The 27,372-nt window shown below is 51.2% G+C and overlaps 1 protein-coding gene across 1 annotated transcript in view; it reads right to left on the bottom strand.

The window, feature by feature from the left end:
* Window positions 1-26,955, bottom strand: part of LOC144106252 (E3 ubiquitin-protein ligase MARCHF3-like) — a 458,876-nt gene extending 431,921 nt beyond the window's left edge. Inside the window, exon 1 of the mRNA XM_077639011.1 lies at window positions 26,920-26,955. The gene's annotated coding sequence lies outside the window, so the exon portion shown is untranslated. The remainder of the gene's footprint in view (window positions 1-26,919) is intronic.
* Window positions 26,956-27,372: the final 417 nt, after the last annotated feature.

Here is a 27,372-nt window from a genome sequence, read left to right as displayed (position 1 = left end):
CGGGTCTTTGTTGTGGTCACGGTCGTTGTCGGAGTGATAGTTAGGCCTCAGGCTTTTCGGAGCTGCCTGCACCACGTTAAAAGAGACACGACCACCGGACCGTGTCGTTGAGAGGGGCGCACTCTTTTTTTGTTTGTAACCTCGCACTAACTGAGCAGTCTAGTTCAACTCAAGAAAGGGCTTTGTTCACTCGAACTTTGCGTTTGCACAGCCGCCGACACGTTTTGCTAGCGAGTTAGGCATTGTGCCACGAGGCCCTTGCGGATGCCCTTTCCCCTCCCGTGGCCTACGTTAAAGGCACGCCGAGAGCGTTTCGGCAATTTTGCAGATTCGGTGGAGCCACCCAGGCTTGCTGTCCGGTGCACATCGTCTCGCTGCCACCTGCTGCGACGGAGCGGCCTGTATCCTGTTCGCCGCATCCATCCGGGGCAGCTGTGGCGAGACCAGTCAGCAGTCACCTCCGGCTGCTGCTGCCCTGGCGACTACTGCAGGATCCTGGCCTGGAGTTTTCCCAGCGGCCTTCGATTCGCGGGCCTGCCAGACACGGTAGTCCGCGGGCCATACGAGTCGTCCCAGCGGAGACCTTCACGCCGCCTTCGGAATACCGCGGAAGTCTGCGTGAACGCTGTCGGCGTGACCTCCGCTGCAAGACGTACCTCAAGGACATGAAGACCAGGAGACTCCTCCATAGCATGTACTTTCAGGCGCGTGGGTCTAAGGTTGGGGGATGTGGGGACCTGCCCTACACCCCCTGAGTTTGCTTTCCCGCGAGACACCGTGCAGCGGCGGTCTCACCTCGAGGCTGAGCGCATTCCCAGGGCCGGGCTAAAAGGGAGCGGCCTTTAGCCTGGCCATGGCATTCCCTTGTGAGTTACATTAACTGGCAAGAGAGGGCGCCAGCATCGCTGCGCGGAGACTGCCAAAGCCCGCGCGCGGGAGGCACTTCGGCTGGGATCGTAGGCGCGAGCGGCGGTGTCGCTCGCGGCTCCGCTCTTCGCCGGCGGGGCGAGGAAGCGACAGGGAGACAGGCTCCCGTACTCGTCCCGTCCGGCCTTCGGAGTACATATCCCTTGCCGTAGCGCGGGCGAACATTCGCTCGGAACCTTGCTGGTGAGTCGGACGACCTTGATTCATTAGCGTACCTTGTTGCTAGCTGGCGTTATTGTTTCTGTAGCAATAAATGCCTGTTTGTGTCAGCCAATGTGTCGTTCCTTTGGTCCCTCAGAGCAAGGCCCGCCGTGGTCGGCGAGCGCTCGGTAGCGTACGCGATCACGGGGTGGGGTCCGGGCGGCTTTGAGCCGTGTCAGCCGCGATTGAGTGGGGAGAACGTACTTATCTCCCCAATTCAACCCCACAGTTGTAGCGTCTGGCGTCGGACCGCTGCTGCTTTGATCCGTAATCGCGCAAGCCTTCGAGTGTCTTCTGCGCGTTCAAGGTAGGCGGCAACGTCGACGTTCTCTTCTGTAACGTTGGGCAGCATGGCGTCTAGCGTGGTCGTGGCCTCCCTGCCGTGGACGAGCCTAAAAGGCGTCATCTGGGTGGTCTCCTGCACTGCGGTGTTGTAGGCGAAGACGACGTAAGGCAGGATGACATCCCAGGTTTTGTGTTCGGCATCGACATATATGGCGAGCATATCGGCGATGGTTTTGTTCAGGCGCTCGGTCAGTCCGTTGGTCTGCAGATGGTATGCAGTTGTCCTCCGGTGGCTTGTTTTGCAGTGACGCAGGATGGCTTGCGTTAGTTCCGCCGCGAATGCTTTTCCTCTATCCGTGATGAGCACATCAGGGGTGCCGTGTCGAAGAATGCATTCCACGAAAAATTTGGCGACTTCTGCTGCTGTTCCGTTCGGTAGGGCTTTCGCCTCGGTGTAGCGGGTCAGGTAGTCGGTCGCTATGATGATCCACTTATTTCCAGATGTTGACGTTGGAAAAGGGCCAAGCAAGTCCATGCCGATCTGCTGAAAGGGCCTTGTGGGAGTTCAATGGGGTTCAGAAATCCTGCTGGTAGTGTGGGAGGGGTCTTTCGTCGCTGACAGTCTCGGCAGGATTTCACATAGTGTGCGACATCGGCAGACAGTCGGGGCCAGTAATACTTGTCTTGAATGCGGCGGAGGGTGCGAGTAAACCCGAGATGTCCAGCTGTCGGCTCGTCGTGTGAAGCCTGTAGAACTTCTTCGCGGAGACAAGTAGGTACAACAAGGAGGTAGGCTGTTTTGCTCGCTGCAAAGTTCTTCACGACGACCTTCTGCACACAAAAGGAAGACAGTCCTCGCGTGACTGAAGCGGGGCTGAAAAAACATTGCTTTCCAGATACTCGATGAGGCGTTTTAGGTCGGGGTACGAGCGTTGCTGCTGGGCAAAAGAGCTGGGGCTGATGGGTCCCAGGAAGGCGTCCTTATCGTCGTCCGGCGGCGGTGTATCTACTGGCGCTCGTGGGTGGCAATCGGCGTCAGAGTGCTTGCGTCCGGACTTATAAGTGACGTCAAACTCCTGAAGACGCAGACTCCATCCAGCGAGTCGGCCAGAGGGGTCCTTCAAATTGGCGAGCCAGCACAACGCGTGGTGATCGCTGACCACCTTGTATGGTCGTCCGTACATGTAGGGGCGGAATTTTGACGTGGCCCAGATGATGGCAAGGCACTCCTTCTCAGTTGTCGAATAGTTAGCCTTGGTCTTGGAAAGGGAACGGCTAGCGTATGCGATGACCTTCTCCAGCCCGTGGCTTTTTTGAACGAGAACGGCACCTAGGTCCACGCTGCTGGCGTCGGTATGAACTTCAGTATCGGCGTTTTCATCAAAATGCGCAAGGATCGGTGGGGACTGTAAACGACGCTGAAGCTCCTTGAAGGCTTCTGCTTGCGGCGCTTCCCATTTAAACGGCACGTCTGCCTTCGTCAGTTGGGTCAGGGGCTCGGCGATGCGCGAAAAGTTTTTCACAAATCGTCGGTAATATGCGCATAGTCCGAGAAATCTTTTTTTTTTATTCAGATACCCTAAAGGCCCTTATGGGCATTACATAGGGGGGGGGGGGGGGGTTAGCAACAGGATATTTCAAACACAATTAGGGGGGGGGGCAAGGCAATATAGAACATCGCGGTAAGGATCACCGAATACAACAAGAAAATATAAAAAGAAAAAAAAGGAGAGAGAATTGCATACATGATGAAAAAACAAAACAACAACAACACTCCGTACAAAGCATGTAGATACACTTACAATGCGTCAAAGGCATAAAATTCTGCTTTTACCCAACATGCGTAAAACTGCGTTTCAAATTACTTACAAATGAGTCATGATCACGTATAGAAGCAATTTCTTTTGGCAGCTTATTCCAGTGATGAATAGCTAGAAAGAGCGGTGATTGTCGCAGGAGATTTGTACGCGCAAACATGGGACGCACTTTGAAGGGATGGTCGAGGCGGGGGAAAATTTTTTGTGGGGGTTTGATATGGGATGCTGTAAAGGATGACGGGGCATGATACAATCTGTGGAAGTGGGAAAGTAGTGCTAACAGTCGTCGTGTTTCTAGAGACGGTAATTGGAGGGACTTTTTGATAGCCGTGATGCTGGATGTTCTAGAGTATGTTTTAGTGATGAAGCGTGCTGCTTTATTTTGTAAAGATTCCAGCTTGTTTATTAGGTAAGTCTGATTTGGATTCCATATTATGGAAGCGTATTCAATCTTTGAGCGAATTAGAGCTGTGTAAGCTAATAATTTAGTTGACTGATTTGCTAAATATAAATTTCGCCTAATGAAACCAAGTGTTTTATTTGCTTTCGAAATTATTTCATCAATGTGATCATTCCATGTAAGGTTAGAAGTTAAATGGACTCCCAAATATTTTAATGTATACACATTCTCTATGCATATACTGTTCATAAAATATGAACTTAAGTGAACTTTACTGGCTCTGGTAAATGTCATAGTTTTTGTTTTAGAAACATTAATTTCCATTTGCCATTGCTCGCACCAAAGTGAAATTTTGTTTAGGTCGGCCTGTAAAATATTAGCGTCCTCAGAGGTGATAATTTGTCTGTAAAGCACGCAGTCATCTGCAAACAATCGAACTGTTGAGGTCAGGTTGTTACTGACGTCATTAATGTAAATTAAGAATAAGATTGGGCCAAGTACGGATCCCTGGGGAACGCCAGATTTAACTTGTGCTAAAGCGGAAAAGTGATCGTTTACGGAAACAAATTGGTAGCGATCGGTTAAAAAACTTGAGATCCAATTAACAATTTTTTCATGTATGTTAAGCCGGCTAAGTTTCGTCATTAAGCGAGAATGGGGAACTTTATCGAATGCTTTCTTGAAGTCAATAAATATGGCATCGATTATTATGGAATCGTGAACAGCTTGATGAAGATCAGTTATAAGTTCAAAAAGCTGTGTTTCACAAGAGCGGCCTTTCTGAAATCCATGTTGATTGTTAGAAAAGAAGTTATGTTCAGATAAATATTTCATAACTGCGGAAGATATGATATGCTCAAGTAATTTACATGGAATACTAGTTAAGGATATAGGTCTATAGTTTGAGGGCACTGATCGGTCACCTGATTTGTAAATGGGAGTGATACGACCGACCTTCCAGTCATCTGGTACGATTCCTGTATCTATTGATTGCTGGAAAAGGGTGGCTAATACGGGAGATAATATAGGTTTAGTCATTTTAAGCATCTTTGTGCAGATGCCGTCTGGACCTGGCGCTGAGTTATTAGAAAGTCGATCGATGGCCGATTCTATTCCCTCTGGTGTAATTATGAGATCATTCATAGATGAGTTAATTGAAGGAAACGTAAGGTCAGGTGGAATTGGATTTTCGTTTGTGAATACAGAGCTGAAAAACGAGTTTAATTCAGTCGTAGCTTCAGATGGTGAGAGTAGCACACCGTTATTAACGATTGGTATAGTGGATTGAGACGAGTGTTTAGGGTTAATTACTTTCCAAAACTTTTTCGGATTGTTCATTATCATGCTGACGATGTCACCGTTAAAAAACTTGTCTTTAGATGCTTCAATTTCAGCTTTACATTTATTTGCTTGTTCTTGGTATCGCTGCCAATCACCATCCGAGTGGGACAACTTTGCTTTAGAGTAAAGGCGTTTCTTTTTATTTATTGCTCTCTTCACTTGGGACGTGAACCATGTGCTCTGTGTTGATGACGTTATTCTAATTTTGGGAACGTGCTTTTGTTTCAGTTCAATAAGCTTCCTTCGGATAGCGAGCCAGTTATCATTTGTATTGCGATAAGCCATGGTTTCCAAGAACCACACAGAAAAATTTGACAGCTCTGTAAGAATCGCGTCGATATTTGCACGGGAGTAATCGTAAATTGATTTCGTTGCCTTTTCTGGTTTGCTACTTTGTAATTGGTATTCACAGTGTACTACGTTGTGGTCGCTAATACATTCAAGGACGTGAACAAGCATATTTTCCGGTTTGGTTGTGAGGACTAGATCTAGAATAGCTTTTCCACGTGTTGGTTTGCAAACTATTTGATGCAGATCAAATGAATAAAGAACATCGAGAAATTCCTTGTATTCGCTCTTCCTTGCGCAAACTAGGGGCGTACACCTCTGCCAATTTATTGTGGGTTAGTTAAAATCGCCAGCAAGTATTATAGGTGAAGTTGGATACTTGTCTTGGATTAAAGTTAGGGAATGATTAAGACTCTCGATGAATTCAGAAGTAGCATCAGGCGGACGGTAACAGACTCCGACTGCGCAAGTCACAGAGGGACAGACCTGAAGTGAAATCCACAAAATTTCAATATTTGACTGTGTGTCAACAACGCGAGCACATAGATTAGATTGCACGGCAACTACAACACCGCCTCCCCGTGCGCCCACCCTATCATTTCTAAATATAGTAAAATTTCTAGAGAGCGACAGCTCGTTGTCCCCAATATCGGGTGTAAGCCAAGTTTCTGTCCCAAGAACAATATCTACAGAACAAGCCTCAATAAATGCACATAGCTGGTCTTGTTTGTGAAACATGCTTCGAAAGTTGCACAACAGGAGTGACAAGGAATCACCTTGATTAGCATGACTGTGTCAATCATTCTGGTTTGTTTCGTCCCCTCGTGCGCCAACAGTAGGTTGCGCACTCAGGCGACATACTTCGGCTTCATTGCGCGTTGAAAGACAGGTTACTTTGTTTTGTGATGAATCAAGGGTGTAAAGCGCACTGCTTTCTTATTGGCCGGCGGTTGAAACTGTTCAATAGCAGCTGTTTTCTGCGGGTCTGGGCGTACTCCCTCCTTGCTAACGATGGGGCCTAGAAATAGTAGCTCTTCGTAGGCAAAGTGGCACTTCTCTGCCTTCAAGGTTAGGCCAGACGACTTGATGGCGTCTAGTACTGTTCGAAGTCTTTTGAGGTGCTCTTCAAAGTTAGAGGCGAAGGACAACGATATCATCTAAATATACCAGACAAATCTGCCACTTCAGGCCTGCAGCACTGTATCCATTACTCGCTTAAACGTCGCTGGTGTGGAACAGAGGCCAAATGGCATCACCTTGAACTCAAACAGCCCATCTGGAGTGATGTCTTCTCGCGATCTTTGTCGTCGACCTCAATTTGCCAATAGCCGCTCTTGAGGTCCATCGATGAGAAATATTTGGCGTTGCAGAGGCAGTCCAGCGTGTCGTCGATGCGGGGGAGGGGTAGACGTCCTTCTTTGTTCAAGCGGCGGTAATCCACGCAGAATTGAAGTGCGCCGTCTTTCTTTCTCACTAGAACAACCGGTGCCGCCCATGGGCTGTTTGAAGGCTGGATGACGTCGTCGCGAAGCATTTCTTCGACTTGATCCCGGATGGCTTGTCGTTCTCGCGGTGACACACGGTAGGGGATTTGACGGAGAGGTCGGACGTGTTGGTCCATTGTAATGCGATGCTTGGCAACTGGCGTTTGTCGGACCTTCGGCGATGTCGAAAAACACTCTCTGTAGCTTGGAAGCAGATTGCGGATCTGGTCTTGTCTGTTCCGGTGCAGGGCTGGGTTGATGTCGAAAGTGGGCGAGTTCTCTTGGTCAGGCGAATCTTCTGCGGAGGGGTCGGAGAGGGAGAAGGAGTCTCGTACGTCAGATATTTCGTCGAAGAAAGCAATCATCGTTCCTCTGTTAATGTGTCGGTATTCTTCGCTGAAGTTAGTCGGCAGTACTTCGGCCTGGCCATTGCGGAAATGTGCGATGCCTCTTGCGATGCTGATTCCTCGGTCTAGAAGCAACTGCATGTTGCCCTCGATGATGGCTTCAGCGTTAATGGCTTTCATGGCGCCTACGGTCGTGATAACGCTTGAACGGGGTGGGACGCTCACTTCTTCCTCCAGGATACTCAGGGCAACTTGATTTTCCCGAGTTTTCATCGAAGCGATGGCTGCGTCCGTCGAAAGCGTGATCAGCTTGGATCGCAGGTCGATGATCGCCTGATGCTCATTAAGGGAACCCATACCCAAGATCACTTCGCGGGAGCACTCTGGTAGCACAACAAAGGTCGCAGGATAGGTATGTCCTCTGATAGTCACTTGCGCTGTGCATCTTCCTGATGGCGTAATGAGGTGGCCCCCTGCGGTGCGTATTTGTGGGCCGTCCCAAGCCGTTGTGACTTTTCTCAGCTGCGCAGCGAATGTTCCATTCATTACCGAGTAATCGGCTCCTGTGTCGACTAGAGCGGTAATTTTCCGGCCGTCGATAGTCACTTCTAATTCGGAGGTCCTGGCTCTTGCATTGCATGTCGCTCTCGGCGTCGGGTCACGGCTTCGCCGCGTATGCGAGTCGCGAGTGGGGCGTGTGGTCGAAGCTCTTCTGGGTGGCGGCGTCGTTTTCAAGGCAGTTTGCGTCGTGGTCGGGGTTCTCATTGTGTGCGGCGTCGGTGCAGCGAGTGTCGGTTCTTAATGCGGCGTCGCGGGTACAGCGTCTTCATGGGGCGTGGTCGGTGGAGGATCTTCGGCGTTTCGCTCGTGAGCAACCTCACCTCCAGAGGTTGCTGCCTTTAGTTTCCCCTACGGGGGCTGGGAGACCTTCCTCGTACCGCGGCTGCGTAGCTGCGGCGTGGCGACGCAAAGCGCGAGGTTGACGGCGATGGTGAGCGCGAAAAGCGGTTCGGCGTGTACTCTTCTCGACGCAGGTACTCGTCGATTTCCTGCGGACGTTGTCCGAAGCGTGGTCGTGGTCGTGGGGCGTTAACGGCAGATCCTCGAAGACGGATACGTCGGTACGGGCAGTGACGAAGAATATGGCCGGCCTCACCGCAATGGAAGCACAACGGCCGGCTGTCGGAAGTCCTCCAGGCGTCGCATTTCCTGGGGCTTGAGCGTCGGTCATAGGCTGGGCGGGCGGGGGCTGGGAGGCGGCGTTGTGGAACAAGTGGCTCATCTCGGGGAGGACGTGGGGGTTGTCGTTGGGGCTGAGCAGTCCTTACTGCAGCAGCGCAGGTCATGGTCTGGGGTTCCATGGCCGTCGGGGTGCCAAGTGCCTGTTGCACTTCTTCCCGTACCACATCCATCAGAGTCGCTTCTTGTGGCTATGGGGAGGATGGCAGTAATCGGCGTAGCTCCTCTCGGACGATTTCGCGGATAACTTCCCGCAAGCTGTCGCTGGTGTTGACCGGCGTGTCCGAACGGATTGCACAGGCAGAAGAAGGGCGATTGTACTGCCGAGCTCGGACGTCGAGGGTCTTCTCAATCGTGCAGGCTTCTTGCATGACTTCCACTACTGTTTTTTGCGGCTGGTGGACGAGGCTGCCAAAGAGTTGTTCTTTTACGCCGCGCATTAAAAATTGAACTTTCTTTTCCTCGGTCATCTCGGGGTTGGCGCGGCGAAATAGGCGCTTCATCTCCTCGACGTAACCGCGGACGGGCTTATTCAGAAGCTGGATTCTGGACTCGAGGAGTCGTTCGGCTCTTTCTTTTCTCACGACACTAGTGAATACCTTCAATAGTTCTCTCTTGAATATCTCCCATGTCGTAAGGGACGACTCGTAGTTTTCGTACCATGTGCGTGCGTAGCCATCTAATGAGAAAAACACGTGTCCAATTTTTGCCGCATCATCCCACTTGTTGAATGACGCCACGCGCTCAAATTGGTCCAACCATTCTTCAGGGTCTTCGCCTAGGGGTCCATTGAAAGTTGGCGGCACCCGCTGCTGCTGCAGTATGATCGGTGACATCTTCGGCGAAGTTGCGGTGCTCGTAGCAGCGTCTTTTCGCTCTCTGGTGCGGTCCGGCAGTTTCCCGAACTCGGGCTCCTCTCCCTGGAGACGTCGGCTGGCTCGCTGTGCTGCTGTCTCGTCCTCGGGTGCGAAGCGCTGAGGGCTGGCTTCACGACTTGAAGGGGGCGTCCGGAACATGGAAGGCTACCCAGCACCTCCACCAGATGTCACGTAGTGGTGATGGCAGTCGAAGCAGCGATGAAGACGGACGATGGGGTCTTCTAAATGAAAACTGTTTATTGGGCTGACTTGCCCCCAAAATGGACTGAATCACTCGGCGGCGGCGAAGCGACAAGCGTGTTCGGCGGTCGTCAAACAGAATGCCCGCCGCTGTCGGCCGTGCTCAATTTAAAGCTGATAGCGAACTTTCGAGATAAAGCGTGCAAAGTTACTAGAACATTCCGGAACAACGTAGAATCAGCTCTGCCTGGCTGCGATCAATCGAGATAAATCTAGTCGTGTCTTGCGTCGCAAACAAAGCGATAAAGTGGTGTGGCGGCAGATTTGAAAAACGAACAAACTTCCAATATTCGCGGCAATATTCCATTCCTTTACATGCGGTAAGGCTTACATAGACCAAACACGAAGATGTTTAAATGAAAGGTTAATGGAACATAAGTCCGGCAGCCTGTTGACGACAGAGGAAGGTTTCTCCCGAACTACATACGGACCCGTCCATTTCGGCGCCAGAGAAGCAGAGAATTTCTTACTGGCGTCGCTCAGGATGTGATTGCGCCTCAACACCAGGTCACCCGTTTTGTAGTGAATTTCCCGGTGAGAGCGATCATACTGCGCCTTCTGCTGGGCCCGAGCAGTGCTCACATTACAGCGAGCTTTATGTAAAGCCTCCGTCATCCTCGCGCGCAGCCCGGTCGCGTAGTCGGCGCGTGCTGACGAAGCAATCGGGGTGTTGCTGCGAACCTGGAGAGTAAGTTCTACCGGGTCCGTCAGCTCCCTGCCAAGGTTGAGAGCGGCAGGTGTGTACCCAGTCGAGCGGTTCACGGTCGACCTGAGAGCAAACCCAATCTCGGGGAGACAGGTGTCCCAGTCGCTGTGCGTCTCCGCAAATGCAACGGGAATATGCTTGATGTTGCGGTTCACGCGTTCCGTGGGATTCGCCTGGGCATGGTACGTGGTCGTTCTCCTGTGCTTAATGCCAAGGGCCGCACAGGAGTCCACGAAGAGTTTGGCAGTTGTCAAGATATCGTGTGCGGCTGTGGTGTTGGTTGGCGCCGAAGTTACAATTAATCGGGCCAACCTACCCACCACTGCACTCTCCGTAAGTTCGGAGGGGTAGGAGCGACAAACTGCTCCACCCGCGCGTGCGAAAGATTGTGATTCGACTGCTGACTGGCGATAGGGGCCACGCCTGATTAGTCGTTGACCGGAGGCATGAGGCGTAGGCAAGTTCCGTAGCGAATTAATTTAATTAGGCAAACCACAACCAAGTATTACAATATGCCCGACAAGGTAGCGGCGTACGCTGACGTGACGCAAATAACACAAGCAAAAATTGAACACGTTAACACAACAATTAACACAAAGAAAGAAACATCAGGGCGATTGCTATACAAAAATGTTACGAGACGGAAATACAATACAAAGGGTTACAACGAGAAACACAGAAAGCAAAAATACAAAGTTAAAAAAGTTGAAGTGAGTGGTGAAAAACGATAGCTTAGCTGCGGAGTGGCAAGGTCCGGTCGCAGGGAGCGTCGGGCTGCGGTTGCTCGTCGCGGGGCTGATGGGTTCTTGCGGATACGGGCGAACTTGGGCCTCGCGTCTTCGAGACCACCGTCGCCGCGCTCTACGCGTCAGACCGCCGCCTAGGCTCCTTGCCGACCACTTCCCTGGCTGACCTCCCTCACGACCGCACGCACCGAAATCTCCAGACCAACTGCCAGCGCGCGGCGTTCCCGTCGCCCCCTTCGCATGGCAAAGAATAAAAAAAAACAACACAGGGAAAAAAAAGACTCTTCAGGAGCCACGCGCAGAGGAATGCAGCTGCCAAAAAGAAAAAAGAACACATGAAGGAATGTCGAAAGAATTCGCCACAATGCCTTAATCCCACGAGGAGTCATTGGGGGCCGCGAACAGTGCCGGGGAATTCAATCCGCTTCTGCTGTTCCCAACACATGCAAGCGCTTGCCACCTGTATGCCAACAATTCTAGGAGGGGGTGAGTAGTTTTGAGTGACCCCTCCAGCGCTATGGTGAGAATGCCGTTCCACCGCGGGGAGGGGGGAAAAGTCGTCGACGCCACTCCGCGACATGTTTCTGGGAAACAAAGGTCAAAGCTGGACAGGGCAGGCATGAACTTTGTGACACAACCCCCACGAAAAGAATGATATTCTCAATAACATTCACAAACAAAACACAAATTTCGTGCATGCACACACGCTCCTGGCGGACAAGCCACCTCAGATGAAAGACGCGCACATCACTGTCACCAGCGCGCACCACCTCGTCGTATCACCAGTTTTTTACGAAGGCTCGCAGGATAGCGCACCGACACACGCCTCATGCACTGCCACACCTCACGCAGTCACGTCCCAGTTAGTCAAAACGGTTCGACACTCCACATTTGGTAGTAAGAGTCCAACACTGAAACACGACCACACGCAAACATCTTGCGCTGCATAACATTTCAAAACCCTACCAACAATGCACAAAATAACAATAAAAAGAAATTTCTAGCAAAGGGTGAATGAAACTGGGCCGTCGCAACGCATTTAGTTCACCCCATGGCTATTCACACCCGGCTGAGGTAGTCTGCGCCGACGTTATCTTTTCCGTTAATGCTCTCGACCCCGAAGTCGTACTCCTGTAGGAGCAGCGCCCAGCGAAGCAGCCGTGAATTCATAAATTGAGCCTCGTTCAGATATCTCAGTGGCTGATGATCTGTCTGGACGGCGAATCGCTTGCCGTAGAGGTAGAAATTGAAGCGCTTGATACCCCATACAATGGGCAAGCACTCCTTCTCAACTGCTGCGTACGCCTTCTCTCTGGGAAGTAGCTTGCGACTCGCGTACGCGACGGGATGCAGAAGTCCGTCTTTTTCCTGCAACAGTACTGCCCCAACCCCTTGATCTGAGGCGTCGGTACGTAGTACAAATGGCTTGCTGAAATCCGCAACCTGTAGGATGGGGGCCTCTGAGAGCAGTTGTTTCAGGCTGTTAAAGGCTTGTTCTTCGTTATCCCCCCACCTAACGCTGTTTGGTGCGAGTTTTTTGGGCAGGTCTGTCAGAGGTGCGGCAACAGTTGCGTAACTCGGGATGAATTCACGATAGTATCCCGCTAGGCCCAAAAAGGCTCGTACTTGGCGTTTGGTAATCGGTCGTGGGGCTTGGCGGATCCTGTCCAGTGTTGATTCCATCGGGCCAAGGGTCCCCTTTCCAATCGTGTGACCGAGAAAACACAGTTGAGCGACGCCGAGTTCGCATTTTTTCGGGTGTATGGTAATCCCAGCTTCCCGGATTCGCGTGAGAACCTGCTCCAGTGCCTTGACATGGTCCTCCCACGACTCGGTCGCTACGAGCAGGTCGTCGTAGTAATGATAGACGTTGTCTATCCCGTCTAGGAGCTTCCTCATCAGTTTAGCAAAGACGGCTGGGGCGGTCTTGATGCCGAAAGGCATGTTCCTGAATTGGTAAAGGCCACTGGGAGCCGAAAACGCCGTCTTTTCCCTTGAGTGATCGTCCAGGGGGACCTGCCAATAGCCCTTCGCGAGGTCCATCTTAGAGAACTTTTTGCCTCCCACCTCCGCGATGAGGCAGTCGGCGCGGGGGATCGGTTTGGCGTCGGCGACCAGTACCTCATTTGATCTCCTGAAATCTACGCAAAAGCGGTTCGAACAGTCGGGCTTCTTTATCAGGACTTTGGGGGCATTATGCGGTGAGCGTGACTTCTCGATCACGCCCATCCGCAGCATCGCGGTAACCTCCCTCTCAACTTCCTGACGCACTGCGAAGGGAAGTGGGTACTGCTTGACCTGTATGGGCTTGTTCGTGGTAGTGGTCAAGTTGCACACGGCCCACGTGGTGTAGTGTTGAAATCTGGGTCAGTTCGTACATGTTCAGGAGTAAAACCAGTCAAAAGACGGGACACAGTGAAGAGACGAGGCACACACACGACGACTGGACTAGCAATTGTACTTGTTAGAAGAAAACAGATTCCCAGGAAAACTGGCAAAGTTTGCGCAGCTCAGTTAACAACAATCTACATCAAAAGATAAGCTGTAATCTAACGCCGTTGCGAAAGGAAGCTAAGTTCCTTCTGCATGAGGTAGATAGGACTGCTGATACAATCATCTCCTTGAATAATAATGAGGAACGCTTCGAGGATTTCGCGCTCAACTTTTCCCTTGCCTCTGCCGACAATACTAACATTGGAAAAACGCACAAGGCTGACTGCCCTTTGAGAGCCATTGTGACAGAGGCAGGCACGTGGCAAAAGTTAGTGGGCCAGTATTTGCAGAGACATCTACAGTCCATCACTGTTCAGGACCCTTACTGTGTTGCGAGCGCGGCTGCAGTGATTGAAGTTCTGGACAAAGGCATCCCTGGAGCCAACAGTGCGTTTTCCATTGACATTGAGGACTTGTTTTACAGCATCCCCCATGGTGATCTATTTGTTGCGGTGCGTGAGCTGATTGGACAGCAGGGTCAAGTCGCCTTTCAAAATGCTTGTGGCGTTTCTGTGGATATGTTCCTCGAGCTGTTAACGATTTATCTTTCTTCCACAGTTGTTGATTTTAAGGATGGCATGTACGTTCAGAAAAAAAAGGAATCTGTTTTGAGGCAAGCGTAGCACCAGTACTGTGCCATATATTTTTAGCAAAGTTTGACAAGGCGTTCTTTTTGACAAACATGTGTGCAGAATTTTTAGATATGTTGATTATTTCCTGATTCTTTTGAATCTTTCACCCAGTGACTCATTGCATGTGGTTGTAAACCAGATTTTCACAGTTTTTAAAGGTTGCTCGAGTGCCCTCAGTTTTACATATGAACTACCCGCTAACCACTCGATTAGATTTTTAGAACTTCAATTAAGATTTCGTGACGATGGCCATGTTTGTTGGTGCTTCATGCCTAGAACTAAAAGGTCCTTATTACCGTACTCGTCAGATCATTCCAAGGTTGTCAAGAGGAGGATTGCTACTAACTGCTTCCGTAATGCACTTCAAAAGAGTTGCCACCACAGCATGAAGACTAGCTTCGATAACCAGTATGAACGTTTCGAGGCGGCCGGTTTTCCAAAAGAACTTCTGAGGGCAGTGGCCGAAACGCTCCTGCAAAAGATAAAGGTTCGAGACGTCAAAAGGGTTTACCCAAAGACAGTGGAAAAGAGAAATTTTGAAGTCATGCCTTATGTGCATAAAGTCGCCCACACCATCAAAAAGGTCGCCGGAATGCAGGGCGTCAATGTTGTGTTTTCAGCTCCCTGCAAGCTTTCACGCCTGTGCTCACGTGTTGCACGTGGCAGGACTTATCGGCTGGTTTGTTCAACGCAACATGAAAACCGCTACGTCAACTGTGCCACAGGTGTTGTTTACAAAATTCCGTTGGCCTGCGAAAAAAGGTACATTGGGCAAACAGGCCGATGTATTAATGACAGACTAAGAGAACACCACAACTCTCTGTCCCCTACTGACGGCGATAACTTGCCTCGACATTGCCGGGAATGCGGTTGCTACCCGCTATTTTCTAATGTTAGTATTGTCGGCAGAGGCAAGGGAAAAGTTGAGCGCGAAATCCTCGAAGCGTTCCTCATTAGTATTCAAGGAGATGATTGTATCAGCAGTCCTTCTATCTACCTCATGCAGAAGGAACTTAGCTTCCTTTCGCAACGGCGTTAGATTACAGCTTATCTTTTGATGTCGATTGTTGTTAACTGAGCTGCGCAAACTTTGCCAGTTTTCCTGGAAGTCTGTTTTCTTCTAACAAGCACAGTTGCTAGTCCAGTCGTCGTGTGTGTGCCTCGTCTCTTCACTGTGTCCCGTCTTTTGACTGGTTTTACTCCTGACCACGTGGTGTATCCGGGCCGATCGGAAAACAACTCCTTATGTCGAGAAATCAGGGACCGCAGCTCCTGTGCCTGTGGTGGGGTCAGTTTCTCGGACGCCGCGACATCGCGGTGGTCGGCTTGTTCCCCGAGAGGCCACACCAGCGCTCCATCGACTATACTGGAGGCTACCGCTGCAACCACCGGCACGTGAAAGTCGGTCTCAGGGACCCGGCTGAAGTATTTCTTCAGCATATTGCCATGGAATGTTTTTGGGTTGCCCTCAACATCTACCACGTAGTCGACTTCTCCCTTTTCCCCTTTAACCACATAGGGGCCCTTCCATTTCATCGTGAGCTTATTGTGCTCGGTGGGGAGCAGTAAGAGCGCCTGGTCTCCAACCTGTAATGCCCTCGATTTAGACCCGCGGTCGTAATACCGCTTGTATCGCTCACCTACCTCTTCTAGAGCCTCATGTGCCATCTGACAGGTCGTTTCGAGCCTTTCTCGCAGGTCAATCACATACTGGTAGGCCGTCTTGGTCTCCTCTTCCAGTTTGTCCCCCGTCCACAATTCCTTCAGTATAGTGAGGGGGCCTCGCACGTTCCGCCCGTACAAAAGCTCGAACGGGGAGAACCCAGTGCTTGCCTGGGGGACCTCCCTGTAGGCGAACAAAAGCGGCTCGATAAACCGATCCCACTCCTTGGGCTGTTCTGTGCACACGCGGCGGAGCATCTTCTTGAGCGTCCCGTTGAGCCTTTCCACGAGGCCGTTGGCCATCGGGTGGTAGGGCGAGGTGGTCTGCAGGCGAAGAGACAGCAGACGGCCCACTTCTGCCATGAGTTCCGAGGTGAAATTCAACCCTCGGTCGCTCAACATCTCCTCCGGAACACCCACTCGGGCGAAGATTTGTAAGACAGCCTCGGCCACCCGCTCGGTCTCGATGCTGGGCAGGGCGACGGCCTCTGGGAACCGGGTCGCATAGTCGACTAGCGTCATGATGTAGCGATTCCCCTTCCGAGTTGTGGGCTTGAGGGGCCCAATAATATCGATAGCCACCCGGCTAAACGGCATGTCAACCAGAGGCATTTTCTCAAGGGGCATCTTTTTGACTGATCCCCGTGGGGCTGTCTTCTGGCAGCTGTCGCACGATGCCACAAACCGACTAGCGTCACCATGCACGCCGGGCCAGAAGAAATCAGCCAGAATGCGGTTACAAGTCTTTTGTGCCCCAAATGACCTGCCATCAGTCCGCAGTGCGCGAGGCGGAGAACCTTGTTTCGGTGCTGAAAGGGGACAACCAGCAGTAAAGTACCCGAGCCTGACTCTGGTAGGAACTGGCAATAGATCAAGTCATCTCTTAGCAGAAAGGTGTACGAGCCCCCTTCCTTGCACCGGACCTTTCCCTCTTCCCTCTGCATCTGAAAACAATGCCGGAGGGTCTTGTCCGCTTCTTGGTCTCGGCTAATCAGCGTCGGGGTGACTTCTGCCATCGCGGTTGGTACTCGTAACTTGCGGAATGTCTCCGACGATTGCTGCCTGGATTGTTGACGGGTGGTCACGGCCGCCGCGGGTGCGGGCTCGTCCGGGTACTTGGCTGTCCCTGTACGGGTTCCGATGCACCCGTTCGGCCCCTTCGATACTCAGGGCTATTCCCCGCCAAGTCGCGTCGGGCTCGGACGGATGCCTGGCGTCGTCGATATTCCCGAGAATTAGGTCGAACAGTGGCGATTCCATACATCCGGCCAGCACCTCTCCCCTATAGTCATCATCATCATCATCAGCCTTACTACACCCACTGCAGGGCAAATGCCTCTCCCATGTCTCTCCAATTAACCCTATTCTTTGCCAGCTGCATCCACCCTTTGCCTGCAAACTTCTTAATCTCATCCGCCCACCTAACCTTCTGCCACCCCCTGCTACGCTTACTTTAGTAAGGTGTGTCAACTTGAATTCGCGCCTCGGGTAGCGTTTTGACCGAGCGGTCCACCAGGTAAACGGCCCTGCCTAGGTTCACCACTGGCAGGAACTGGCCATCTTTCAGCTCTAGATAGCCGTTTTCAATGCAGGCCGACACGTCCTTTGCTCCAGGGCGTACCCGGTTGCCCTGCTCAGGATTTCTCCGGCTCTCCTTGCAATGCGCCGTGACGTGCCCCGGGCGCGCGCAAATGTAGCAGCGTGGTGTGGATGATACTGCCGGGAGTAGCGGATTTCCCTGGTGGCCCTTGTGGCCAGCGTCGGAGGACTTGTCTACGGCCGGTCCTCACGTTTCAGTTCACGCCGGCCAAAGTATGTGGACCCCCTAGCAGTGACATAGTTGTCCGCCCTTTGTAGCAGCTCATTCTGATCGCCCGCCGTTTTCTCGTTCAGGAAGGTAGCCATCGACGGCGTGCAGTTTTCTAGAAACTGCTCCCTCAAAGGGAGGCTCTTGATACCCTCGTAGGTCTGCTCGCCCGAAGAGAGCTAGCTGTACCCACCGCTCCCAGTAATTCTCTAATCGGGAAAAGAACTGAGACGGGGTTTCGTGCTCGTGGGGGGCTTCTGTCCGGAACTCCTGTCGAAATCCCTCCTCCGTCAAGCGGAAACGAAGCAGAAGAGCTCGCTTGACCTTGTCGTAGTCTACCGCATCCGCTCCCGGAATGCGGCCAAAAACGCTCAACGCCTCTCCCGCAAGGCACGTGCTAAGGGCACTGGTCTCGCGGCCACTTTTGCGCATCTGCGACTTGTTCGAACCGTGTCAGGTAGGCGTCCAAGTCGTCCGCTTTATCGTTAAACGGCGCCATTAGCTTATGTGGACTGACGACCGTGAAACGCGATGTAGGTTCGCTTTGAACCGAAGCGGAATCTGAACCAGCGCTCCCGCCACCCTCAATCTGAACCAGCGCTCCCGCCACCCTCGCCTCTCGCGTGGAGAATTTGTAGTTCAGCGTTCACTTCGAGCATTCGACGAGCGGAGCGCGCCTTGTCCTTTCTTCTTCCTCGAGCAGCCGCTGCTCTTCTTTCATTTGCTCGCGCTGTTTCGCGCGCTCATCTCTGAGGAATTCCTGGAGGGCGACCCCCTCGAAGCCTAGCTGCTTCCCGAGAGGAATTATTTTTTATAACTCTGCCATTGCACCAACGGTTCTTTGTTCTCAGTTCTGACATTACGTGAGATATTACTTGAACTTGGACGCTATACCTCGCGGTGACGGCCAATCGTGGTCAGCAAGTCCTGTCGCGGACGCCAGTTTGTCAAGATATCGTGGGCGGCTGTGGTGTTGGTTGGCGCCGAAGTTACAATTAATCGGGCCAACCTGCCCACCACTGCACTCTCCGTAAGTTCGGAGGGGGAGGAGCGACAAACTTCTCCACCCCGAGTGCGAAAGATTGTGATTCGACTGCTGACCGGCGATAGGGGCGACGCCTGATTAGTCGTTGACCGGAGGCATGAGGCGTAGGCAAGTTCCGTAGCGAATTAATTTAATTAGGCAAACAACAACCAAGTATTACAATATGCCCGACAAGGTAGTGCCGTACACTGACGTGACGCAAATAACACAAGCAAAAATTGAACACGTTAACACTACAAATAACAGAAAGGAAGAAACATCAGGGCGATTGCTATACAAAAATGTTACGAGACGGAAATACAGTACAAAGGATTACAACGAGAAACACAGTAAGCAAAAATACAATGATAAAAGAGTTGAAGTGAGTGGTGAGAAACGATGGCTTAGCTGCGGAGTGGCAAGGTCCGGTCGCAGGGAGCGTCGGGCTGCGGTTGCTCGTCGCGGGGCTGATGGGGCTTGCGGATACGGGCGAACTTGGGCCTCGCGTCTTCGAGACCACCGTCGCCGCGCTCTACGCGTCAGATCTCCGCCTAGGCTCCTTGCCGACCACTTCCCTGGCTGACCTCACTCACGACCGCACACACCGAAATCTCCACACCAACTGCCAGCGCGCGGCGTTCCCGTCGCCCACTTCGCATGGCAAAGAATGAAAAAAAACAACACAGGGAAAAAAAGTCTCTTCATGAGCCACGCACAGAGGAATGCAGCTCCCAAAAGGAAAAAAAAAGAACACATGAAGGAATGTCGAAAGAATTCGGCACAATGCCTTAATCCCACGAGGAGTCATTGGGGGCCTCGAACAGTGCCGGGGCATTCAATCCGCTTCTGCTGTTCCCAACACGTGCAAGCGCTTGCCACCTGTATGGCAACAATGCTAGGAGGGGGGAGGAGAATGATTACGCGTGCCATCAGCTTTCGAAGTGGGAACAGTTCCGCCAATTTGCTGAAATGGTCTGTGACAACGAGCAGGAAGCGGTTTCCACTCCAAGTCCTGGGGTAAGGTCACATGACGTCGCAAGCCGCAATTTGCCAAGGACCCTGGCTATTGATCGGCTGCATAAGCCCGGGTGTGCGTCCACCACGCGGCTTGGCCCTTTGGCACACGTCGTACGAGCGGGCGTAGCGAATCGCATCCCGCTTCATGCCAGGCCATGTAGCGAGGCGGCAAAACTTGGGGTAACTCTCAGGGCTACTCGCATGCCCAGCGATGCACGTGCCATGAAAGTAGCGTAAAAGTGCTCCTTTCAACGTGCGTGGAATCACCACCTTGAAGGACTCGTGTGTATCCTTCTCGAAGGGGATATATCTCAGCAGGATGCCATCGGAGTCGAGCAGATAGGAATCCATCGCGCTCACAGCATTACCAGCTGTGTTCGAGCGCCCCGCATGGACAACAATACCAGTTGCCTCCATGTGCGCCGCGGCCGCGCCGCCTAGCTCCCTGAGCCCGTCGAATCGGAAAGCCGTCGAGATAGGAAAGATCCGAGACAAAGCAAAAAGAAAAAAGGAAATGAATCCTAGCAGCGGCTCGCCACTACATGCATTCACTACATGCGCCTTTATTGATAGTTACAATATGAGCCGTCGTGGTGGAGTGGTAGTGTCTCCACCTCAAACGCCAAAGATCCTGGTTCGATTCCGAACCTCGGCACAAGATCTTTTTTTCTTCAGTGAGTGGGCGGGGGGTTTCAGTGGCTCCCATAGATGCCGCCACCGAATACGTTGGTTAGCGGTTAAGCGCAGGCTCTGTTAAGGCGCGTTTATGCTCCGGCGTAACGCGCGCGCGCGCGCGCTGCACGGCGACGTCACGTCGGCCAAAGCGAGACCCTCTATACTCCAACTGCGCTTGACCGCCGACGCGTTTGCCGGCTTCGGCGCACTCTGACCGCACTGGCGAGGAGACTTGGAGCATATCTCTATTTCGCGCCGAATGCGCCAGCCGCCGCCGGCCCGGCCAGACTGATTCGGCTCTGCGGCGAGGTGCGCGTTGTGACATAATTCAATACCTTCGGCAGTTGGGCGGAGCAGTTCTTTTCAAGCTCTTGGATACTTTAATCCATTCACAGTACATATCTGAAGGTACGTACATGCAAGTGGGCGAGATAGCCCGATCCAGTGGACCCGTTAGATCTAGCGGAAGCCGTTGAAGCGTCGTGTGCCGGCTTTAGTTTCAAGCCGCCAACTTTAAACGCGACCGCCCTTGAGCGCCCATCCGTTTTTTGTGGCAAAAAAAAATAAATAACTTGGCCCTTACAACCGTGGGAGACCTCGACGCCGCCGGCTGCACCGTGCAACCGCGCCGTTCAAGGAATCACAATCCGTTGGCCCCAAAGCCCCGGCCAGCCCCCGAAGGGCGCAAGGCGCCGACCTTGTCCTGGCGCCTCGCGACTCCCCGCACTGGGGTTATGATATTTAGTTTGCAACGGCTGCTCACTGAGGAAGGGGGAAACGACCCGCTGGCGCCTAACCTAACCGTGCTCCCTCAAAAGCATCGTACGCTCTGTGGGGCTGAGGTCGCTGAAATGCAGGGCGGAGATTTTGTGAGAACTACGTCGTTGGGTTCGGGAACGGGATCCATCGTAACGCTGGCAAGACGCCGGTGCAAACGTAAACGAAGCGACGGTAGCGACCCCCGATAGATGCCTTCAACGTGCGGCGGTGGTAGCTTTCATTTCGGCAGCTGCTAGACCGTACCGCTAGGCTCCAGAAATCACGGAGTCTCCGTTTACGTCACGTTTCGCGTCATTCCGTCCTCTGACGTCATAAGAGTTCTCTAGTTTGAATCGGAGCGGCGGGGAAAGCTTTTTCAACTTCGAATCCAAATTTCTTTGAAATAAATGCATCTTTCGCTCCCAGACAAGCGGCAACAAAGCCATGATATGCCGAACTATCAGATTTTGCTAAAAAAATTTGATGGGGTTCTCCTCAGTGTCCCTATAAGACCTTCGAACCACTCCCTCTCTTTGGCTACCCGCCGACTTTACTCGAACGTCTCCGCTAGTGCGGAATCTCATCGGCCGTAAGCCAGTTCCAGTTGTCATTCTAAATGACATATGTCCTTCGTCTGGCAGCACTTGCTTGAAACAATCTACTATCATTAAATCTTTCAGATCCTCCAGACTTTCAACGTCTCGGCTATTCACAGAGTACATGAACATTGTCTCGAGCTTGGTCGCTACCTGATGCCACGAGTCACTTTTCTCTTTACATACCGCCATGAACAACCGCTTGTACTCATTCGGAGTCATTCTGAGCTTTTTTAGAACTCTTTGCTTAAGCTCCTCGTATGGCATTACCCTTCCGTAGGATTCGCTAGCCACAAATGGCCACATTTTCTCAGTCAGAAATGGCAATAGGATAGCCCCGAAACTTTCTTTAGGAATCTTAAGGGTCTCTATAATTGTTCCTACGCTTTTGAACCATGTGGACACTAATGGGTCCTTTTCTGGCATAGGAGCCAGCACCGCTTTCAGTTCCTTTGCGTAATCGCCCAACTTTGGACCTGACCGCTGTCCATGCTGTGCATCCACTTGCGGTGGAAGTTGCCATTGCGTCAATTTTATTTTTTCCAGCTCAATTTGCAGCTTCAATTTTTTAATTTGGAACATTTGAACCTTATGCTCTTCTTCTATTAGCGAATGTTGCGTCATATTTCCTAGTGCCTGCTCTGTCGTCAGCACCGGCTACGATGACACGATTTGCTCAACAGGCTCTCGACCATTCCCCCCTGCGGCATCCATCCCTGCATCAGTCATTTTAGCTCTACCTTATAGCGTACGACTAGCTGCACAGACTTGGCAATTTCGGAGAAAGCAGAAAGGTGTCCTACCTCTTTCGATGCTCCAACGACCGCAGCGCTGTCAATCTCAGCGTGATGACAGCGGGCTCCCGGGAAGGTAAACGCCCACGAGTTGATACTGGTCTTTCAGCAGCTCACTGCTTCGTACCTCGCTTCACTTGGCCGCCTGGTTACTTTTCAGCAGCTCGCTGAGTCGAACCCTTTAGAGGTAGACGCCTGTTTTTTTCAGCAGCTGGGTGACTCGAACCCTCGATGGCTTGTCGTTGCCCGGCTCCTTCAGCTCCTCGCTGACTTCAGCCTCCGACCTCCTCTCGAACTCGACCCGTGATCCTGAAGCTCTCGAAGTCAGTCTTTCGACGCAGCTTCACGTATTCTCCTTCAGGACAAACACCTTGTCCACCGACTTGTTCTTATCAACTTCCTTCCAATGCCTCGAGTAGAAAGACGTTGCGATCCCGTCTACGGCGCCAGTTGGGTTTCCCCCTTCAGTTGGTGATCAGAGGAAACACCTTGTTGGTGATGAAATCGGGGTTTCTTGATGACCCCGTGGTTCTAACTCGCAAACATTCACGTTACTTGAAGAAAAGAGGAGGTTAACTATTTATTTACAACATAAATAAAACAAGAAGAAACAAAGCAAGGAGAAACCTATTTACAACATGACTAAACCATTCATCAGACGAATTCAGCCCTCGTTCAACCCAGAGCGCTTGTTTTACCCAGAGCGCTTGTTTTTTAAACCCTCTTTCTCCGCCCTTAGCGGGGACAGCCCCCAATCAGATTACAAGCGACACACCTCACAAATCAGTGGTTAGGGAAAAGAAAATTAGGCTCCGCCAACTAATCACAGAGTGGGGAAAGAGTACTGATTAAACATTTGGGAAAGGAGAGGTTGCAATCAAATACACATACAGCACAAACGCGACCACCCTCTCCCAAGGCACCCACGGCACAGCCGTTACCACTTTCCTAACATTATCATTTGTTTTCTTTTTCGCACACGCGACGAACACATGCCGACGAGACGATCACTCAAGTTGTTTACAGAACATCGAAAGAGAAGACAGCCGTTACGGGAATAATGGGTTTCATGGTCACTCGGCTCCTACTCAGCCGTATCTCGTGCATTCCTGAAGCCTCGGCAACCCCTTGACAGCGCACACATGTCGACAGCTGTACATGGTTAGGCTTCTTAAGGCGGGTTATGCCCGTGATGGCGCGGAGGAGATAAGGATGTCCGCCGCAAGCAGGGGAAGCCGGGACGGATCCCTTTGTTGGCGACCTCCGAGCGGCACTTCCTTGCAAACACACGACTAGCGAGTTTGAGGAAAGCTCAGCGAACCCCACAATAGGCATTTCGGCCCGTACAAAGTCCTGCGCCGCCTGAACAGCGTCAACTACGAAGTTGTTCCCGATGGAACTGTGGTCGCCGGCCGTCAGCGTCAACGGCCTCAAGTCGTCCATGCAGCGCGCCTAAAACCGTACTTTTCGCGTGAATGAGCGCTGTGTGCACGCTGTGTTTCGTACCATTATCTCCTTACGCCACGTGTGAACTTGACTCTCCTCACCTCTCAACTAGCGCCAGATGTATAGTTCACCTCACCCTTATATCGCAGCGGTGGCCAAGTGGTTGAGCATCCGCCTCGCATACGGGAGGTGCGGGGTTCGATCCCCAGTGCCGTCGGGTACCCACCGGTGATGGGTACAAGCTTTCCCCTGGTCTGGTGCTTAGCGTATTTAGGGCGAAATGCTTGGGAAATGGATCTTCGACCCCACCTTGAGAATTTGAATATACCTTGCGCCATGGCGCTCTTTGTCCATGATGCCCTTGCGCCATAAAAAGCCATCATCATCATCACCTCACCTCTATTTTTCGTTTTTTTCCTTTTTCTCTCCCTGTACACAAACCATTCCACATCGAGACGATCTTTGCTTTCACGGGGGGTGGGGGGGAAGGGGCAGCTTCGAAGAATGCACAAAAAAAAACAGCACAGAAATGCGTGGCATTATCGTGATCTGTTGATATGGTGTGTAAAGTAATAGCGTTAGTATACACTTTTTTATTCCTAACATCATTACCGTGGTATTGTAGGCGGCCTCTCGATCTTACTAGTTTCGACAATGTGGACGTAGTCTCAGCTGGAATAGGTGATACCGTAAGCGACGCCATGGTAATTTGATTTTGGAAAAACATATTTTACGTTTACGAGTGCATCTTGCGATGGTATTGTCCGATCATGGGAACATGGACTTTGAAGGCCCGTAGAATGCGCGACAATGCTTTGTTTGCTTAGCGGGCGTACGGAACAGCGACACGTTTCCAGGACGGCGATGAGGGAGTTCCACATTTTGAACGAGGTAACTTTTTTACAGACGCGACAAAAAATTAAGGTACTTGCTGCGTAAAAGTTCTGGTCGTAGAGTAGTCGGCACTTTATTTTCTGTTTGAATATATTTCTCTCCAGCCAGACGGGTTTTAGTCAAACTCCTGACTTCACTACTTCATTTGATACCCAAAAATCCTGTGAAGGGTTACGATATTCGCTCCCATGTAAACGCAAGCTGTTTGCACCTGTATGAAGATATACAAAAAAAATTTTCACCACAAACTGGCATATTTACTTTCACCACATGAAACTGCAATTTTTGCCGATAATCTAAGTCTATTTTTCTGTCGGCGGAAGTTACGCCTTGTCTCATAGACGCAGGCGGCATATGTCAATTTCACTGGTACCGATCTTCCATGGTAATTAGGCAATAAATGTAAATTTCCTTGCTTTTCCGATGGCTGCGTGAGCTGTTGTATTCAGGCCGAATTGCCAAAGCCCCGATTTGTGCGTTCGTGGTACACCGTACGCTCTCCATTTCACTTTCATAGCCTTTGAATAGACCCGACACGTTCGAAGGATCAGTTTGGTTTATGTGGGTTTAATATCCCAATGCTGCTCAGGCTATGAGGGACGTCGTAGTGAAGAGCTGCGGAAAATACGACCACCTGGGGCTCTTTCAGACAGACTGACATCGCCCAGTACACGGGCATCTGGAACTTGGCCCCATCGAAATTCGGCCGCCGACGTTGGAAGGAGGCAAGTTCGAGCCTGCTTGGGGGAACTATCCGAAATGATGTAGGGTAGCCTCCTCGTGAGCTCAGCCTAAGGAAAGCTCTACAACTTTCTCCTAGCCAACGCGGTTTGCACATGTCCGTTTAACAGCGGCGTTTGCGAGGAAGTTTAGTTTTTGTTTGTCGCCCTAAGGCTGATGGCCTTGGTTAATTGTGAGCTGTTCGGCCTCGTTGTCATATTGATTGTATTGGGATCGTAGAGGAGCTTATTGTGCTTTGAATATATTTCTTAGCTAGGAGTAGCGTTTCAGATGCTGTATCAGAAAATGCCGCGTCCAGTGCTGTACTAAGCTGAGATACAGTGATTTTAAGGTACGAAACAGCGCAACTAACATGAAGGACCAGAAAAAGAAGACTACACGGACACGCGCTGACTTACAACTGTCTGTTTTAATCGGAAAACCACATATTTATAATCTCTAATCTAATATGTGGTTTTCCGATTAAAACAGACAGTTGTAAGTCAGCGCGTGTCCGTGTAGCCTTCTTTTTCTGGTCCTTCGTGTTAGTTAATTGCGCTGTTTAGTACCTTAAGATGCAATACCAACTAGCCCACTTTGCTGTGTTGATACAGTGATTGCCATTGTCGAGAACGGTAGCTTCCACCAAAGGGTTATCATATGCGTAACCTTGCCGGTTATTCGGCCTTACGTCATGCGACATTTAAAGCGGTGCCGCCGCAAATATATGATTCCAGTCGTGGGAGCGGCAGGAGCGGTAGTGGATTGCATGGCTCTGGTTTAGGGAGGAAGGGTGACGCTTTGAATTTTCGCAGTATAGGTGATGCTGGGTGCAGGCCTTCTATCGGCATACAAAGCAGTGATCAACAGTAACTTAATTTCTTACCTGAAGGCCAGGCGCCGCAGACATCTTTGACAGTTATCAAAACTATTCAGTTACGAAATGCCCATGCAATGCGACGCGGAAAAACTCTCAAAGCAAAAAGCGTTCAATGAACCTGGTCACAAGATAGCAGCATGTGAAGTTCATCAGTAGACCACTTTGGTTTAGCGAAGCAGGCCGCGCCGACATCTATACTTATCAGTGTGGATTTCGACTCGTGCTCAACCAAATGAATTCAGATATAAACCTGCACTGCTTCCAGGATTCTTCGCAGAGAAGTGGAAGGGCACCGCCACGTCCTACTATCAGGCTGCGGGAAGTACCTAACAACAGCTGCTCGTAGAGCAGGAAAGTATTCAGGTGCGAAGCTTCCGCGCGCTCTGTACAAGCTGAAAAGTAAGCTGTCCTGTGTGTAGGACTAAACTATATCGATCGATCTTATTGCAGATCTTTCTACGTGACCGGGCTGCAGTATTCGAATGGAATAGAGGTTAAATGTTTCCGAGGTTGAGCCGCTTCAAAGAAACTCCATCCTTTCTGCTCAAAGGTTGCCGTACCCAGCGGTTCTTTGAAGGAAATGCTTGCTTAACAGAAATGTATTAAAAAAAAACAACCTACCGCGATCGATGCGTTGTCACCTCATAGGAGTCTTCTTCTTCCTTCGGGCTGATGAATTTCTCGCGCTACGTGTGCCTTCTGTCGGAAATAGCGAAAGAATACACTGAGAGAAACAAATGCCTCAGGAGCGACCCCCTTCGTGTATATAGAAGCGGAATATAAATCACACACACACACACACACACACACACACACACACACACACACACACACACACACACACACACACACACACACACACACACACACACACACACACACACACACACACACACACACACACACACACACACACACACACACACACACACACACACACACACACACACACACACACACACACACACACACACACACACACACACACACACACACACACACACACACACACACACACACACACACACACACACACACACACACACACACACACACACACACACACACACACAC

This window comes from Amblyomma americanum, chromosome 10 (genome assembly GCF_052857255.1).
Source record: "Amblyomma americanum isolate KBUSLIRL-KWMA chromosome 10, ASM5285725v1, whole genome shotgun sequence".
Taxonomy (NCBI): Eukaryota; Metazoa; Arthropoda; class Arachnida; order Ixodida; family Ixodidae; genus Amblyomma; species Amblyomma americanum.
The sequence above is the reverse complement of the archived record's forward strand: the minus strand, read 5'-3'. Positions and strand labels throughout refer to the sequence as shown.